The sequence below is a fragment of the Emydura macquarii genome, unplaced genomic scaffold (assembly GCF_026122565.2).
Source record: "Emydura macquarii macquarii isolate MOO-44397 ecotype Brisbane River unplaced genomic scaffold, CSIRO-AGI_Emac_v2 contig_2676, whole genome shotgun sequence".
Classification (NCBI taxonomy): Eukaryota; Metazoa; Chordata; order Testudines; family Chelidae; genus Emydura; species Emydura macquarii.
The window spans coordinates 44,535,972-44,550,266 of NW_027132813.1; the positions used below are offsets into that span (position 1 = coordinate 44,535,972).

The following is a 14,295-nucleotide window of genomic DNA, read 5'->3' on the forward strand; positions in this document are numbered from 1 at the left end:
CTGCTAATTGCTGCATTTTCTTTCTCTTTCTAGCCTTCTTAGACAAGGACAAAGAAGCAAGTATATACATCTGTGGACAAGGCACTGTGGGTGGTTACTAATAATAAGAGTCAGATGCAGATTAGCAACTGGGTAGTGCACAGGTCAGGACAGAAACATCAACACAATTGGATTAGCCACAGAGCAATGGTCTTAAGTGGACTAGTTAAGCCAAGATCCATGTGCAATGGGGCGGATATGGAGAATAACCTGGGGTTGTGTTTGTCTATTGCTCCTTTCTCCCCCTACCCAAAATGGGGAGGACCATATGATGTTTACAAGCTGATCCAGACACTGGATTCTTTGACAGTGTCCTTGTGATTTTTGTAGAATCACATCGACATGAAATATCACTTATTGATGTGACATCACAGTTCAATTTACGGGGCAGAAAACACAGGAGATAGTAGATTTGGGTTCTGGAAGGAGAAGAGATATTCAAACAGCCTGGATATTCTCTTTTTTCTAGCTGCATTGCACTATAATGCACCCATGCAATCCTGCAGTGGCTGCCAGGCTCCAGACCTGTTGGAGAACTGGTACTTGTATTTAATGCAGTTTCCATCACTGTAACATGTTCAACATCACTGCTCCTGACTGTCTCTGGCTCTGGTCAGTGGCACTAGTATGAGTGTATTTCTCATCTCGCCATCTTCATCTTCTACCTATTGGAACAGTAAGAAAAAGGACAACTCCTTTATTTTGTCTCACCCCCTCTTCCAGCTCCTTCATTTAAAGGTATCAGTTTTGTTAGTTGATTTTTAGCTTCTCTATTGTGTCTTTAAGCCTCCTACAAAACTAGAAATTGGACACCCTGCCCACATTTTTTTTAAATCTCTTTCCTTATCTCACCACTAATTGATACCCACTGGCTAATCTAGTTTTGCTAGCCTCAAGTGTTCAAAAATCTTGACTCAAGCCTAATAAGTCTTAAAAACCATGAGATCACAAGTCATTTTCCAACAAAACTGTTTTGTCAGAAAATTGTGTTTTCCCCTAGATGATCTCCCCCGCCCCCGCTCCCCCAAAACTGTTTTCATGGAAAATTTCAATTTTGCCTAAAACTGTCCACTAAAAAAACAAATTTTTGCCCTGAGGTTTTGTTGGGGGGTTTTTGGAAGAGGAATGATTGTTCTGATTTCAATGAAAAATAAATGTGTTCATATCTACATTTTTCCACATAAAAAGCCAAAAACAAGACTCTCCCCCTCTAACTAGCTCTAATTTTGGATTCTTTTTATTTGAGTTCTTGTTTTTGCAAGTTCCCACCCCCCAAGAATAAGGGCTGGAATCTGATTTATTTTATTTTATTTTTTAAATTAAAGCCAGATTTTCACATGATCACTGCAGCTTAAAGAAATTATATCTCCGGATTCACAATAAGATTGCTGGTACAGCTGCCAACCCTCTCAATCACAATGGAACAGCTCTCAAAAATAGCATAATTTGTACTTCAGAGCAGGAAACTGAACCTCACTCTCTGAAGTGCTAAGCAAATATCTTAACCAACTGAACTATCTTTCCTCCCTGTCTGCTGTGGAGACCACACAGTCATAATGTAGATGGGGAACTAGTCCTGAATTTCTAGGTGTATTTTTTTTCCTGACTAATGTTTTTAAAAGTTAAACAGTTTAAAAGAAATAGATCCAACATCCATAAACAATGCTGGCAATATGGTCATGTACCATCCAGGCCCTACACTGGCTAATGTCTCCCTTGGTTAGGATGTGATCCCAACCTCACCGATGTCAACTGGAGTCTTTATTTTCTTCAATGGGCTTTGAGTCAGGCACTTATAGCAGTAGTTCAGAAAACAAGACACACACACACACACACACACACACTTTTTAACGTGTAGGTTGACCAGGTATTTCAGAGACACCCACTCGGTAACACAGCTACAGCATAACCTCACTATAATACAAGTCCTCCTTGTACTTCTTCGCTAGCTAGTTCTAATTAGCTTTTTGGCTGGTATGCTCTGATAAGGGAAAAAAAATAGCAGGTCTTCTCCCCCTCCCCCCTTCAGCAGAGGTATCAAAGCGCAGCTGAGAACTAGGCCGTGTCATTTTGGAGTGTCATGTCTTTTAACATTATATTCAGGAGCATAATGAGCTGATGGTCTGAAATAATGAACTGCCAGCTCCCTGCTTAATTGTCAAGGGATTTACACTTATTTTCTCTAGGTGAGCTGTTATTTTACATAATGATTTTAACTGACTTGAAGTCAGGAATGGACAAGTCAATTGTTAGTGCTTGATAGATATGGCTCTGTAGCCGGGAGGGATGGTTCCCCTCTGAGAGGGACCCAGAGGGAGAACCAAACCCACCCTGGCTGCTAGAACCCTGAAGAAGATCACCTGACCGGAAACAGGGAGGCGGGGCCAGGCCTTTAGAGGCTGGGCAGACACCACCTGACCGGAAGCAGGGAGGTGGGGCCAGGCCTTTAAAACCCCAGCCTGCGAGCTCAGTCAGGCAGGGATGGCTGAGGGAGAAGGATGCTTCTCCCTGGAGGCTCCACGCTAGAACCAGGCCCGAGGCCCACGCTGAAGGGGAAAGGCCCATCTTAACCCCAGACTGGGGACTGACGGAGAACCTACCTGAGTCCCCTGTTGCCTGGGAGTCGGAGGGGAGCCCGCCTGAGTGGCCTGCTGCCCGGGAGCCAGAGGAGGGCCCGCCCAGGCTACCCGCTGCCAGGGAACCAGAGGAAGATAGACCCAAGCAGTACCGAGCCTGGGACCCGGAGAACCTACCGTCCCTACCGGTGGCCTGGGGGCCAGAGGACCTGCCCTCTGAGGAGGAGCCCATGGAGTTGCCAGAGCTGCCACCGGTGGACGAGGAGGGCCTGATGGGACTACCACATCCTGGTGACCTGGAGAATCAGGTACCTGTTGGTACGGGGAGGAAGGAGCCCAGGGGCAGCCCTGAACGGAGGCTGAGTATGGGGCAACCTGGTTGGCGTGTTGCAGCCAGAGCCCCGCCAACGCAGTGGCAGGCACCCCTGCCAGGACCCTGGGCTGGGACGCAGTGGAGACGGGTGGGCCTGCGTCCCCCTCCACCCTTCCCGAGCCACCCCGGGAGAACTTTACCCTCCTTACCATCCCAGACGCTAGACTGCTTGCTTGCTTTACCAGCCCCACCTACAGGCTGGGTGCTAGACTGCTTGCTTGCTTGACCAGCCCCACCTACGGGCCGGGTGCTAGACTGCTTGCTCGCCCGCCCTGCCTAGAGCTGGGGCGAAGGATTAGGTGACCTCCCGGCAGGGGAGAGTCGGGAGGAGCGGCCCCCCTCTAGGAAGGACTCAGAGGGGAACCCCAGCCGCTGCCCCCAGAAGGGCATATTTACAGGATCTTTATGCTTGTGCAAAGAATTGTCCATGTAAACAGCAGTAAAGTGGTCATCTGTAGTCAGTAATTTAAGACAGACATATTGGGTCCAAGTCTCAGTTGGTGTATATCCAGAGTGGTAAACAGATGCAACTTTACACCATCTGAAGTTGTCACCCATAATATTTTTGTAACAATGAGGATTTTTTTCCTGGAAATAAAGACTTTAAAGATTGCCGAACTAATGTTTGTTAGCACGTTAGTACTTTAGCAATGATTATCCAAAATACACAGTGCTAGACAGAAAGTAAACTACATCCATCCATAGAATAGTGGACAAGGCTGGATTTAGTAGTGAGATAAAAATACAGGTGTGGAGACTGAATTGCATAGTGGCGTCTGCAGCACCACATGCACTGCCCCCCACGTGGATAAAGAGGCAGCCTAGGGATGACTCAGCAGCACAAGCCGCATGTACCTGTCTCCTTATAAGGAAATGAAGTGACCCCAACTGCTGGTGCATGGTCAGCAACTGCCCAGGATAATTGTAATCACCTGATTGGCTGGTTCATACCTGCCCGGGAAATCAGGAGCACCTGGTTGGCTAAACTCCAAGCCATGACCTTAGAAGGTCATGCAGCAAATAGCAACCAATGGGGCTTAGCCTCTGCTGACCAGGGGAAACTATAAAAGTTCAAACCCAGGTGGCAGAAGGAATTGAATCCACCCGGCATCCTGCATATCCCCCGGTCTTGTCGGCTCGGCGGGCTGACGCATCTTCACTAGCCCGCTTCACTGTGAACTGATCACTCACAGTGGCTCTCTCCCGTCTGCAGTATCTCAAGCAAACGGCAACTGAATTTGGCCAGCATAGTATACCTGTACATAATGTTTGAGTATGGATTAACTGTTTTCTGTTGTGTTTGTCTTGTAACTTCTTTGGGGAACTCCAAAACTGGGCACCCTAGTGTCACATGCTGGCAGCCATGTGGTGATCCAGGAGAGATCACAAAACGCTAAAGTCTTGGGTGGCACATTTTGTCTTTTCGTGCACGGAGTTCTCCTGCCCTTTGCTATCACTGTTTGCTGTGCAATTGCTTGCTGTGAAACTGTTTATTATAGAAATAGAACTGTTTATTATAAGGATAGAATTGTTTATTATAAAATAAAGGGTTTATTGGTTAAGCAAACCCCTAGAATCATCACTGTCTCACTTAACCCCCTGTATCCCAAACTGAACCTATCAGAGTTTTTCTCTCCATTTCCACACAGGTACATTTGAGGTTTACAGATAAAAATTTAAGCTAAATAGCAGAAATAGTGCAATCTATTAGCCTACAGAGTAGTCTAAGGGAAGCAGTGGAACTCATTGAGTCATTGAAGACAGAATGTGACAAAGTTTGGAAAATACTGTAGGGGATAATAAGTGACTTACCGTAATCCTTGGCAGAAGTCAAAGACTCCACAGCACAACTCATGAAGGTGCAAATGTGGCTTTCAGCCACTTCTGTGTTCCTTTGATCCTAGGGTGGGTGTGCATTAGGCAGATCCCTGGCATAAATTAGAGCAGTCTAAAGGTTGCTGTAAATTATGCGATCTGCAATGGTTCCAAGAGATCATTAATCTGTCCTGGGGGTCATGGTGGCACAGGGAAGCCCCAACCACACTCCCTATGTTGGCCATCAGGAAGGGCTGTTATTAGAGCTGCTACATCATGCTCTGTGCTACCACAGGATCCCCTAACATGCAATAATCCTTTTTGGGCTATGCCAATGTTAAGGGTGTTTTACAATCATAATGCAGCTGAGCACTGGGGTTTGGGATGGGAGGGGGGTCCACTGTGGATTGTTCACAGACCAATTTAATTGGTATGTGACTGATATTAACTGGCATTGCTTATGGCTGTCTGAACAGCCTGGCCAAGGCTGGAATGGTGATGGAAGCTAAACTACCCTACCATCGCCCTTAGAGGAAGGTGTCCCAGAACTGAGGGAAAAGCACATTAGGAGGAAAGTATGAACTTGCAGTACCATTTCTCCTGCTTTACCTGTCCTAAGTGACTGACCGGGGGGGGGGAAACCAAAGACCACCCCCAGACCAAAAAAAACCACCAAGAAAAAGCCAAGCTAGGAATTCTAAGTGCCAGCGAAGCAATCTAGTGAGTCAATGCATATCCCATGCACACTTTATTAAAACATTCATGAATGTAGCTAAACAAATCCCCTGTGCATAGGTACAGATTTAAGATTTATAAGAGATCAGATTGCATCATTGCCATTGTCATTACATTTTCCACTGATGGTGCCACTCTATATATGGCCCACATAATAGGGGCTTTGTTGTTTTTTCAGGTTTTACTTCAAATTTGCATTGCAGCCAGTATAGGTGCCTAGAACGCTCTCTGCTAATGGTGCAAATTGCAACTGTATCTATTCCTTGCTGCCACCATTTCTGCATGAACCTGAGAAGTGAAGTAATGGCTCTGACCCAAGGCTTGTTTTGCATGTATGTAAATAAGTGGAACACTCAACGGATTGCAAATGTATTTGATAAAGCAGTGAGAGATGGATGCTGGAAAGAGTGATGAAAGTGCATATTCATAAACAGCCATTGGCCGCTCAGATGCAGCTCGGACACCGCTATTTACAGAGAGACCTGCTTTAATGGAAGAAAAGAACTGGACCTGGAAAGCAGCCTTCCCTTCTTTCCTTTACGACAAGTGCTGTGATGTTTCTGCACCACCAGAATCATGCAGAAAGAACACAGGACTGCTGTGTGGGTGGGTCTGGTATTTTCCCTTCTGCAATGGCCAGTACTGAGAGAGGTGGGAAATTTCTCAAAAATGAGCAACTTCTTGTTCATTACTGTATATGAAGCCCAATCCAAAGCCTGTTGAACACAACGGGAGTCTTCACTGACTTCAACTGGTTTTATATCAGGCACATAGTGAGGAAAATTTCCTCTGACATTTAAGAGGATGCAAGAGCAGCACCACAGCCCTGTTTCCAGTGAATGTGGCTTTTGAATAATCCACAATCTTTTTGTAGGACTTCATCTTACTTTTGTGTGTGGACCAGAGGATTTAATACCAAACGCTCCACGGTGACATATGCACAGTATGTTGATTGCATTATACCAATGCTACATTTAACAAATACGCCTCTGTTTCTGCTATGTAATAGAATGTCAATGGTGCTAAATATTACACACATTTCAGTGCCATCTAATTGTATTTCAATAGGCATAAGATGCCTTTCACTGCACAATGTAGACATTTAATTACATAATATAAATTTACACTCTATAGTAAATGAATTTGTTCATTATACATTGTAATTTTTGCATTGCATAACATTTCCATTTTAGTATTCACTGTAATCATTCCACTGTGTTGCAAGCAAATGTCATTTATATGATATGTAAAAATTCACAGGAGGCAATTTATGTTATTTCAGTCTGAAGCATAAACACATGCAAACCACGTAACACAAATAAACTTACTCCAGATGGCTACTTGTAGCAGATAAAAATCAGTTTTCTCCATCCTAACAAACTAAATTCCCAATCCAAATATAGGCAATTAATATAGTTTTTGCTGATTAAAATGGCCAGAAAATTATCAATGCAAACATAAAAGTGTAATGAAGTTTGTTACTAACAACAGATCAAACGTTACATTTTTCTGGATGCTTTCAGGCTTTCCTGACTGAATGTTACTGAGGATCCATAGAGAGTCTCAAAATCTTTCTGGGAAAGATAGATAATTGTAAATATCTAGAAAATTACTAATATAGTAAAACAATCATAAAAAGCAACTATGTTATGTGTTTTATCTGATCCTATACAGTTACAGCTGCCCTGGTTATGTATAGTACAGTCCAAGTGCATTAACAAACAGCCAAGCTATTTTGTCTGTTGATAGCCACATTATTGCTTTCAGCAGCTAGTAAAATTAAGCCTTCAAAATAATCATCATGTGCACTGACTGTAAAGTGAATTTAAATTAAACTAATAAATTACAAGGAAAGTGTATATCTAGCCAGAGTTCTGAATTGCTTCTTATTTCCACAAAAAACATATTCTGCACACACCCAGAGAGTCAGACAGTTTGCATCCACCTGTGTATATCTTGCATGCACATAGCCTGTCCCAGTATGCATACCACAAGCATTCACAAACACCCCTCTGCGATTTTCATGTAGAAGGGTTCAGGCCAGGTGCTGCAGAACCTTATGAGATGTCTGTATGGTAGGTCAAGGACCACACAGGCTGCCCATTTTATCTATCTGAGGCACTATATGGCCCACATCATTGTAGTTTATCTGAGCACCTTACAATTTGTACTGGGTTTATCCTCACCACACGCCTGTGAGGAAGAGCGGTGCTATTATCCCCATTTTACAGATGGGATCTGAGGCCCAGAGTTCCTAAGTGACTTGCCCAAGGTCACGGGACTAACTTTCTCCTCCATATTTATCTATAAACTAACTGGCCCCAAGTTTCAGTTTGGAACAGGAAATCAGTCTGTCAGACAGACAGTCTCATTACTTTAACTTGCTGTTTGGAGTTCAGCACTGAAAGTCACACTAAAGGAATTTGATGGCTTTGTTTTGCTGAGGTGGTGGAAGTAGTATTAGACTCAAACTGGGACATCTGGAAAACTATAAGATAAGTTGTAGCCTTGGGTCAACTTCTCCCTGGGATGGCTGGAGAGATTCAGAGGGGAGTATTGGAGATTACTCAAAAAGACCAAACAAGCACTCAGACATGTCCAAGCTGAATTACATTTCTGAGAGACACCTTTGGTTATTCTAATAGAAATATGCTTAGAAAGTGATCCTTTGAGGGGCAAATAAAAGTTTAGAAGTATTTTTCTGGAAATACAGTACTTTTCCTGCATGTATAGAGGCCATCTCCTGTTTTATAATCCCCTGTGTTTCTTTAAAAAAAAAAAAAAAAAAAAAAAAAACAACCTACATACAATGGATATAGAGGTTAGATTTAGGAATAAACTTAAAATCTTTCTCACTTTGGGTCAAATTCAGCCTACATTAAGCAGCTCCCTTATAAGTTTCTTGGTCAAATTCTGGGATGACATAAATGGCACTAAGTTATACATGGGATATAAATTGGTCAGAAAAATAGGCTTTGGTGTGAGTTACTGGTTGGCCATTGAAATCTACCTTTGTTGGCATCCAGAACATGTGCAAAATAAAATTTACAATGAGTGGGTGGACGAGGGAAAACTACTAACAGGACAGCGTAAAATAAAGTAGCCCTTCTCTCCAACCCCCACAATACACACTACTAGAACTCATGCTGCAACACACACTACTCTGGCTAACCACAACATCAATATTCAGCATTTATGTAGCACTTTGTAAAGTGCCTAGCAATCTACAGATTAAAAAAAAGGAAGGTAGATGCAATTATTCCAGTTTTATAGATGAAGAACAGAGGGAAAGTAACCTGCCCAAGTTCATATAGCAAGTCACTGGCAGACCTGGAAATAGAAGGCAGGTCACCGGAGTCTCTTTCTGTGACTCAGCCTCGATGGTAAATTACCACAATAATGCCAGCTGTAACATGTCCACCTCACCACCTTGCCACCTCCTGCTGGTTATCTGGGGAATCAGATCTCAGCCAGGCAGACACCTCCCCTCTTCAGTGTCTTGTATTCAGTCCTGTCTCCGCTGGACTCTCCTTCTTGTGACTTGGCCCTCTGGTCAAGTCCCAATCCATGCTGTCCCCTTCCCTGACTTCCAGGGGATTCTGCAATCTGTTCTAGACACTTCCCGCTGTGTCCACTGCAGTCCTGCCACTGGTCCTATGACAATCAGAGGTGCAGATGGGACCCAGGCCTGCCCACTACTCAGGCTCCTGGCCCAGGGACCCTATGTGTGTGGAGGAATTCCACAGCCATATTCAGCTGTCTCCCCCACACAACTCCTCTTTAGATTTCCCTAGGCCACTTCCCCACAATCCCAGTACCTTTTTCGCCCCTGCTTCAGGGCCTTTGGCTCGGCTGAGTCCCAGCTACCGCTCTGTCCAGAGTGCTGCCAGTCCTTCCCCTTCAAGCTCCTGGGAGACACTATCCTTGGGCTTCACTGCAGCTCCCTTATATACTGGCCTCATGGGCCCTGATTGGCTGCCACACAGCCCCTTCCTATTGGCTATTTCTGGTGCAGCCTCTCCAAGGGCCTTCTTAACCCTTTCCTGGCCAGTGAAAGGCGGGCACCCCATCACACCAGACTAAGCCAATCTAATATAATGCATGGAATACAGTATCAAAATATTTTAGGATGCTTTTCAAAAAAATAAACTGGCATCATTGGACAGTAACTGCTATGTTATCTGCATTGCAGGTCACTGAGTACTCTTGTGTTTGCTGCTAATTAAATTCACTGTGGGAAGCTCCTTGTAGCTCTGTATGATATGTATCTGCAAAATTGAATGTTGCCCCTAATTGGTTCTCATAACAAGGTTACAAAACTCACCCTGTCATGCCCAGTTACGGCAGATGCCTGACAACAGTACATTATCTTACATAACATATGTGCTACTGCTCCAGTGGGCTTCGGCACAGTGCTGTATATTAGGGATAGAGTTGCAGCCTTAGGTTGCTACCTCCTTGCTTTTAGCTGGCCCAGTTTAGTTAGAACTTTAAAGCTACTTAGCGTTTATGTGTAAATACTGTAAAGCATAACTCAGTTTGAAAGGGTCTGTCCGATGCTTGAGACGATGCAACCAATTTCAAATTCTACACAACATATATGAGCAATTTATATTCGTCCCAGGGTTACTTGAATTCCTCTCATTGCATTGTTTTCCTATTGCTCTTTAGACTATGTTCCAATATTAAAAAAATTCTACTAATGAATACATTAAACAGTCTACTTGTGCTAGTGATTGAAATGATTGATTATACTATTGGGCAAAGAACTGTGAGTCAGGAGCTTATTATCTACAATTCTAGCTGTTGCCTTGCACCTGACAAAGACGGAATTACTGGTCAGCTTGAGATGACAGCTAAAGAGTTAAAAGGAACCAAACTGGGATGACACACAGCCATCAAAGGGCATGTGACACTGTCTTCTACCTCACCAATGTACACCACACACACACAGAAGGGCACCAAGCCAACTAATACTGACCTTGAAACAGCCTCTCTGAAATAAAGGCTTGGCAATGCTCATTACCAGCTAGGAATACATTTCCCGAAATCCCAGCTTTCTGCAGAAATTCTTCTATTCTACAAGGGCAAAATACTGACATGGACTCCGCAAAGACAATCTGCCTGAGGTGAGGTGGGGTGAGACATGCTTGATTTTCAGCCCTGCTTATACACATTGTCCCAGAAAATTGCACCTGTACAATTTCAATATGTAGCTCATTTTCTGTGCAGGCCAAACCCTTGGGTATGTCCAAAGGTTTCAAAGGCCATGCTGCTGCTATTATTATTATTCATTACATTTATTATGCTAGTGCCAAGGGAGTCAGGAATGGAGCATCATTGTCCCTGGTACTGTACGAAGAGAGCGGAAAAATTAATCAGCATTTCTGTAATTAAAAGGTGCCATTGAACCCTGACTTGCTTTCCTTGCCTAAGAAGAAGAAAAAGAACCCAGAACATTTAATACCAAATAAGGCAAATGACCTCATCATAGATTTTTAAGGCTGGAAGGGAGCATTAGGTCTTCTAGTCTGACATCCTGTATAACACAGGTCATTAAATTTCACCCAATTACACTTGTTTTGCAGCCAATATCTTGTGTTTGACTAAAGCATAACTTGTATTTGGCTAAAGTATATCTTCCAGAAATGCATCCAGTTTTGATTTGATCAGGAGACTATCATGATAAAAAGGAGAACGCTCAAACCTAAATGACAGAATGGTTTTATACCAGTTCTATGGCAGCCAAATTGTAAAAAGAGGAAATGGTTTCTCAGACAAAAAAAAAAGAACGTAAGGTTCAGAACATTACCTTGCTTGATGCTCTACCTGGAATACCTCAAGCTGACAGGAATCAGAGCCGCAAGAACTACAGAAATTCCTAAATGTTGACTTTCCTGAAGAATGCAGCAGGAGTGGTGACTCAACAGTCGTATTTCTTTTCCTAGTGGTAGTTTCCAACATTAATTTCAAGTCACAGATGCCTTGACTACGTTCGAGAAGTTAGTTCCTGAAAAATTACCGCCAGTGGTGCAGCTGCACTAGTGATAGCAATGTTGTAAGGGCCAATGTAGACAGGAGTCAGATGTTGTACTGCTGTGTTCAGGATTTTATGACATGGTGGTAAAAATACATGATGCATGGCTGTGTTAGAACCTTAGCACCAGCACAGTTGCACCACGCCTGTTTTTTTTTTTTACTATAATAGAGGAAGTAATTTGTCTAGTGCAACTTTATTATAATTATTTGTATTATGATATCACTCAGTGGCACCAGTCAGCTAGATACCGTCATGCTAGGCACTATATAAACACAAAGATAGATGCCCTCTGTCTCAAAGAGCTTATAGTCTAAAAAGGCTGAATGATATATGTTCATCTCCATATAGTCATGTATTTGCCTACTGGCATTTAAAAATATATTGATCTAAGTTATGTATAAAGGATTAACAGGATTATATGGCAGTGCTGTGCAAAAAGCTCAACAATTCAGCTTCACAGGGGTTCATCCCACATTTTCATTGCTGAAATAATTGCTCTTTGTTATGCACATTTCCTGGTGCCTGTGATTGATCAGAATATTGCTTCTGCTTCCCAATAGGATGACTGAATTTTTTTGAATAGGGAAATACTGAAGAATGATTGGTAAATAGTGAATAATTCACTTCCGGTCCAATTTGGAACACTTCTGTGAATATTTTAATAAATACTGGCTGTGAGCTGAAAAAAAACTTTGAATAATGAATAGTATGACCCCATGGCCAGCAGCAATTTCAGTTGGAGTCAATTATTCATGACTATATTTGCAACTCTGTTTTTCTTCAGTATTCAACTAACTTCACTAGTCAGAAGTTTGAAACAAAACTCGAAATCAAGCAACTTTTGCATTGTTTTGAGTCTGATGGTGAAAGAGTGAAAACTTGGCTTCCCTGAAGTCAAAAAGAGCTTTGCCATTGACTTCAAGGGAGCCAGGATTTCACCCCAAATTTCTCTCAGCTCTTTTAATAGCACATCTCTCGCAAGCTAGCAGAGCTGGGGCCCTGAAACAAAAGCAGCAGTATTTAAAACACTCTCTTCACCTTAAATTGGCTTAGATTTACTACAATAATTGTGAAAAAGGCTCGCTTCTCAAGCTAAATGAAAGCAAGTCATCAGATTTACTCCTGTTAGAGGAAACACATCTGAACTAAATGGGATGCCAAAATCTTGAAAGAGGGCGGTGTATCATTGCCCTTCCTGTGCAGTATAACATTAACGATTTTGATGCAGAAAAAGGGTTCAAAGTACATATCAGTGAATAAATAAAAGAAAAAGCAGGAAGACTAGTAGAAATCAATGCACAGTGACAAATATAGAAAACATACTGCATACAGTATGCACCAAATAAGCATAGTTTTATTCTGCACTGATAATGTTTGAACTAACCCATTATTTAAAACAGTGGCAAAAATCAATGGAGGAAACTGCAACCAGTCTCTGGAGAAATCACACTACAGACCATGCCTGTCTCCATCCACAAGTCCCTCCAAAACCATCAGTATACTTCCAGCCTTTACAGATGATTAGCAGCAGGTCTTGAATTGCTAAGATCTCAGATGTTTGCCCAAAGGCAAACCATTTCACTTTTTCCTCTTACTCCATAAAATACCCATTTGTTTTTGGCAAGACAAAACTGATCAGATTTACAAACAATCCCACCCCTAGAATTTTAATCAGCTCAATAACTGGGTTGAGCTGTGCTCCAGGGTTTCTAACCATGGACATGGTAGAACTCGAATTGTTTATTAAGTTTTGTTGTTACAGATTTTAATAGACATTTCGTTCTACTCATATATAGAGTAATATAAACAAGTCTGAATGTACGATAGCACTGGGTTCAGAAACAAACAAAAAGTGATGTATGTGCTCCTCAAAACAAAATATCAGGCACCTTAAAGATCCTGTAATGCTTGAAGAAATGAGAAATGATATTAACAAACAAATTAAACTCAAATAACTCCCCAGCGGCATCTCCTTCTTCACTCTGGGAAACTTTTGAAGTAGTTAGCAAGGGAAAATATATCTCTATAGCAGCCAGATATAAAAGAAAAAAGTTGGATGCTCCGCAAAAGAAGAATATTGGAAAAAAAGTAAAACTCTGGAAGGTTTATCTAACGAGAACAGGTACTGAGGCATACTAGATTTACAAACTGCTGCTAGCTGCAAGCCCAACGGCATATTGATGGAATGAAACTGAACACTTATTAAGAATTAGTGTTCAGAATACAACAAGAGAAGTAACAAAGCTGATAAACTCTTGGTATAACAACAAACCTTTAAAGAATGGGGTGACACATTGATCTGTGCACAAATCCAGCCATTCATATCTGTTGATGTCTGATTCTAAAACATAATGAAAATTGTGAAAATAGCATCTGTTGGCTCTGTCTGCCCGCGCCTTCCTTCTGATCAATATGGCGCTATTCTGATCCTGTGCTAAATCTCCCAGTCATACCAAGTCCAGGAGCTGAATGACAAATTGAGGTCACGGGACAGTTGCTGGGCTTGCTGAAGGCAGCTCAAGCTGGTTAGGCGTTTAACTGACAAAAATGGTCCTGCAGGATGATCCAGAGACTTTCATGGTACATTTGAAACGAAGACTGTTTCTCTGTACTAGAGAGAGGTGCACTGCTATTACTGATGGCCATAAAAGGCACAATTGTTTACATTTCTGAAAGCATAATGGGCCAATGTTGTCTTTATAAGAGACACATTCAGT

At 42.4% G+C, this 14,295-nt stretch overlaps 1 long non-coding RNA gene across 1 annotated transcript; it reads right to left on the reverse strand.

Annotated features, from left to right (window-relative positions):
• Positions 1-333: 333 nt before the first annotated feature.
• On the reverse strand, positions 334-9,449 carry LOC137164084 (uncharacterized). The gene is made up of 2 exons (XR_010922926.1): positions 9,357-9,449; positions 334-704 (listed from the first exon to the last, which is right to left on the reverse strand). It is a non-coding gene; the product is annotated as an uncharacterized lncRNA (long non-coding RNA).
• Between the last annotated feature and the right edge of the window lie 4,846 nt (positions 9,450-14,295).